General features: G+C 44.7%; 1 pseudogene; it reads right to left on the bottom strand.

The window, feature by feature from the left end:
• Positions 1 to 670: 670 nt before the first annotated feature.
• LOC138984256 (U4 spliceosomal RNA) lies at positions 671 to 734 on the bottom strand (annotated as a pseudogene).
• Between the last annotated feature and the right edge of the window lie 4,789 nt (positions 735 to 5,523).

The following is a 5,523-nucleotide window of genomic DNA, read 5'->3' as shown; positions in this document are numbered from 1 at the left end:
GTCATCTACTAAGTTTTGGGGTTTTTTGGGGGGCGGAAATAAATAGCTACAATACCAAGTATCTATTTTTGTCAGGAAATATCTCAGATCCAGGGTAGTAAGACAACTGAATCTGTTATTATGCCACAGGGTTTGAAGTTCTGCTTCAACTTGTCTTTAAAAGCTACAGCATGCTGAATTAGCCTGGAGTGGGTAAAGTGTTATGGCTACCTTAATTTGTTATCCAGATGTGGCTTAGATGTGCTCCAGAGCTGGGTGATGAAGGATGTCGATTCAGTGCTGATGGACTAGCTGTGTTCAAGGACTTTATTCTTGGAGAGGCTGACATTATGAATATTAACTATAGTATGAAAACAGGCAATAGTCATAGAAATTTAGAGGAAGAAGGAGCCATGGGTATAGAAATTGCTAGTCTATTCATGCATTTTTTAGATTAAGTGAACAGAGGTGCACAAAGGTAAAATATCTTGCCCAGACCAGAGAACTGGTTGGTTTTCATGTTAACATAAGAATTCCGGTCTCCTGATCCAGAATCAGCTCCTTTTACTGTATCACTCTGTCTTCTGGTTTATAAAGAAACACTGAGGAAATCAGTATGCTATGCGGCTTTGTCTTCCCTTCCATTTATTGTGTATGTCCTATGTGCTATTGATCTGTTTTCAATTAGCAATAATTAACAATAATCGCGCCTTGGATAAACCTCATTGGCTTCGATACTGCCACTGCACAAAGCTACCGATCTATATAATGGGACTTACAAGGACCTTATATAATCGTTAGGAGAGTTAAAGGAGACAGAGTATGGAAATTATCTGGCACCTACTGTGTGCTCAGTAAATGGTGAGAATCCTCTTCAAGAGCCTAGTGAGACAAGTTCTTGGGATAACCATCTCAAGGGCCTTTAAACTGAAAGAATTTTCCCTCACAAACAATACCCTAGGTATGAGAAATTCATCCCTGGGGAGGAAAACAGAAGGGAATTCAGCATCCACCCAAGTTCTAACCCAGACAAGGAGACATTTAAACGACCTGTGAGAAAAGAAAGGAGCTGGATGGGGATAATTAGCAGGAGCGCATGGAATAACTCACCATCCTGTGAGAGCTGAGTCAGCTCTGGACACAGGACTGAGCAGGGAGCGGGCCTGGATGTCTGGAGTTCTTTCTGTCAACTTTTTATAAAAATAAGTACCTCGAGCTGTCTGTCTGTCTGCTGAGGAGACGATCCATCACCCGGTCTGTGAAAGCGGCTTTCCTTGGGCCCATCTCTCCAGACTTCTGTTGTGGTTACTTGTCTCACTGTGGTTATCCCCACGTCTGCTTCTCTGTCTCCCTCATATCGCATGTGCTGGGTATGTGTGTAAAACTCTTTATGTGGAGTCTGGGAATGGTTTTTAATACATTCAGAGCAACAAGCCAGAACCTCCACCTTTAATACCTGCTTCTGCCATTTCTCATCAGTGGGGCTGTGAGCACATGTGGGGAGCAGCCGCCCGAAACGGATCAGGGCCTCACTGCGCAAGGAGAAGCAGATGGAGGAAAAGGGAGCTATTGTGTTGAACACCTGTCCGGCAATAGAGACCAGAAAAAAAAGAGGGTTCGTAGCAGCTCTGAGGAATAGTGGACAGAGCCCGGATTGTGGACACAGTAACCGAGGATGCCACAGGTTAACTCTCATAGCGATTTCAGGTGATGAGCAGGAAAAAGTATTCTCACTAGTTTTCTTGCTCGCCTCATGGCAAGGTGAAATTGTTTCAGAGCTGTTGGCAGATGCCTTTGGAGCTAGACTGATGGCTTCAAATTCCAGGTCTGCTGCTGGTTGGCTTTATGGTTTGTGGTAAGCTATTTAACTTCTTTGAGCTACAATTTCCTCACCCAAAAAAACCCAGGGTTGATGATTATGCCTGCTTTATAGGCACGTTGTAAAGAAGATTACATTGAAATAGTGTAAGGAAAGTGCCTATCACTGCCCTGAAATATTATACATGCTCCATGAATTATAGCCATTATTATATTGATAATGATTTTCAAAATAAGTAGGGGAAATATTAGGGAAATGCAAATTAAAATCATAATGAGGTATCATCTCATGCCAGTCAGAATGGCCATCATCAAAAAGTCTACAAACAAATTCTGGAGAGGGTGTGAAGAAAAGAGAACCCTCTTACCCTGTTGGTAGGAGTGCAAACTGGTGTAGCCACTATGGAGAACAGTGTGGATACACCTTAAAAAACTGGGAATAGAACTGCCATACAACCCAGAAATCCCACTACTGGGCATACACCCCGAGGAAACTAGAATTCAAAGAGACACATGTACCCCAATGTTCATTGCAGCACTATTTATAACAGCTAGGACATGGAAGCAACTTAGACGGCCATTGGCAGGTGAATGGATTAGGAAGCTGTGGTACATATACACAATGGAATATTACTCAGCTATAAAAAGGAACACATTTAAGTCAGTTCCAACGAGGTGGATGAAACTGAAGCCTATTATACATAGTGAAGTAAGTCAGAAAGAGAAAGACAAATACTGTATATAAATGCGTATATATGGAATTTAGAATTTATCGACTATCCTACATGCAGTGCAGCAAAGGAGACAGATGTAAAGAACAGATTTTTGGACTCAGTGAGAGAAGGCAACAGTGGGATGTTTTGAGAGAATAGCACTGAAACATATATATTACCATATGCAAAATAGGTGACCAGTGCAAGTTAGATACATGAAACAGGGTAGTCAAAGCCAGTAATCTGGGACAATCTAGAGGGATAGGGTGGGGAGGGAGGTGGGAGAGGCATTCAGGATAGGGGGCACATGTATTCTTGTGGCTGATTTATACTGATGTATGGCAAAAACCATCACAATATTGTAAAGTAATTATCCTCCAATTAATTAAAAAAAAAAGTGGGAGAAGTGCTGTAAAGTGAAGAAAATTAGCTTACTCATTTGTACTAAATCTTCAACCTAACACTCAAAGCATCACTTAACCTCTCTGAACCTAGTTTTCTTTTTTTAAATTTTATTTGTTTTCAGCTGTGCTGGGTCTTCACTGCTTCTTGGGCTTTTCTCTGCGGCAAGCGGGGGCTGCTCTCTAGTTGAGGTGTGAGCGTTTCTCATTACAGTGGCTTTTCTTGGTGCAGAACACGGGCTCTAGGGCGAGAGGGCTTCAGTAGTTGTGGCACATGGCCTCAATAGTTGCAGCTCCTGGGCTCTGGAGCATAGGCTTGGTAGTCGTGGGGCATGGTCTTAATTGTTCTGCAGCATGTGGGATCTTCCTGGATCAGGGACCGAACCTGTGTTTCCTGCATTGGCAAGCAGATTCTTTACCATTGAGTCACCAGGGAAGCCCCTCCCTTTTAAATGAGGATCATTTTGCTTGACCCATTCACATATTTGGTGAATCTTAATCTTAGGTCTAGTTGGACTTCCTTTTCACTTCCTTTTCTCTTCAACATCAGAATGTCTAGCTCCAGAAGAAGTGAGGGACCACATGATTTTAATCCAGGGGTCAGGATTGGTCTGAATCTGTTCGTAAGACAACACTCGGTTGTGTCCAACTCTTTGTGACCCCATGGACTGTATAGCTGTAGCCTGCCAGGCTCCTCTGTCCATGGGGATTCTCCAGGCAAGAATACTGGAGTGGGTTGCCATTCCCTTCTCCAGGGGATCTTCCCGACCCAGGGATCTAACCCTGGTCTCCCACATTGCAGACATCATTACCGTGAGCCACCAGCGAAGCCCCCAATCTTAGGTCCAGTCAGACTTCCTTTTCTCTTCAACATCGAGATGTCTAGCTCCAGAAGACATGAAGGGACCATAGGATTTTAATCCAGGGGTCAGAATTGGTCTGAATCTGTTTATAAGACAAATTGAGGGTGGGTTTTTGTTTTTTTTTTTTCTGATGGGAGATGGTTAGAGCTCCTCCTCAAAAGGACATATTGTAAACATTCGCTACTATTGTTTATGCTTTTAAAATGTTAATGTTCTGTATAAAGACTAAAAAAGGAACTTCTAGAAATGGCAACCCACTCCACTGTTCTTGCCTGGAGAATCCCAGGGACGGGGGAGCCTGGTGGGCTGTAGTCTATGGGGTCGCACAGAGTCGGACACGACTGAAGCGACTTAGCAGCAGTCCTACTGTGTTTTGCTAACAGTTTTGTAATAAGTATGATAGTGAATTGTGTTTATAGACTCAGCTAATAATAAAAAAAAAAGAGAGAGAGAGAGAAAAAAACATTGAGTACCTGCTGTGTGCAGGCGTGTCACAGTTCTCCTCTAAGTAAGGACTATTGCATTCCTATTTTACAGAGAGGAAATCTGAGACTTTGAGAGGTTAAGTCCTTGTTGAAGTCCCTGCTGGCAATGGATCGATTCTGGGTTTGGATGCAGATCTGATTCCAGAGCTCTTGTTCTGTCCAGTCCACTTTACTGCCTCCCTATGCAGCTGGATTTGCTGGACTTTGATGTGGACCCAGTAGAAACAGCCTTGCAGTTTTCTGAGGCTCTTGAAATCCTACGAAGGATGCGAGCTCTCATCTTAGGCATGGCTTGCTGCTTCCGCTGCTGGGTGCAGATGATAGAAACTCTCTGTGCATATGTCAGTTATTTCAAGACGCTGAGTGTGAAACTTTTAATCAAGTCTTTCAGAGGAAGGCCCCATCTGGAAACAGTTATCCAGATGTTATAAACCACTTCGGCCAGCAGTTGCCAGACTGCTGTCCAGGTGATGAGTGGAGGACCCCCCTCCATATGTGGAAGATGTTCCGCAGGGACTGAGAGCTGGGAAGTTTGTAACTACTGGGCTTCGTTCTCCCCTGGAATGGCTGTCAGGGCCTTGTGTCCTCAAGACCGAGGGTGTCCTGATGACTCCCAGAAATTTCTGTGCTGAAGAGTAAATGTCCCCATTTCCTCATGATCCCCAGCTGCTGCTGCTAAGTCGCTTCAGTCGTGTCCGACTCTGTGCGACCCCATAGACTGCAGCCCACCAGGCTCCCCCGTCCCTGGGATTCTCCAGGCAAGAACACTGGAGTGGGTTGCCATTTGCTTCTCCAATGCATGAAAGTGAAAAGTGAAAATGAAGTCGCTCAGTCGTGCCTGTCTCTTCGAGACCCCATGCACTGCAGCCCACCAGGCTCCTCCGTCCATGGGATTTTCCAGGCAAGAGTACTGGAGTGGGGTGCCATTGCCTTCTCTGCATGATCCCCAGCACCTACCCTGAAAGTGGGGTAGGGGAGTAGTCTGTGCAACTGCAATGCTATGGGCACCTGCCCTCTGCAGCTCCAGTTTGGGACTTTGTTTATGGATGGTTTTCTATTCCCCCAGGCCTCTACAGAGAAAGCGCTGAGTCCCAGAGCTGCCTAACAGAGAAAAACTGCAGAATTACAGAGTTATTACCACTGGGAGACAGAGGCATGGAGCAGATCCTCTGTCTGGATCCTACATATAAGGTCCAGGTTTTTAATGAACTAGAATCGCCGTCTGGAAGTGGGAGGGCTCCCTATGATTCACACAGCTCTGTGT

Source organism: Bos mutus, chromosome 20, assembly GCF_027580195.1.
Source record: "Bos mutus isolate GX-2022 chromosome 20, NWIPB_WYAK_1.1, whole genome shotgun sequence".
NCBI lineage: Eukaryota > Metazoa > Chordata > Mammalia > Artiodactyla > Bovidae > Bos > Bos mutus.
The sequence above is the reverse complement of the archived record's forward strand: the minus strand, read 5'-3'. Positions and strand labels throughout refer to the sequence as shown.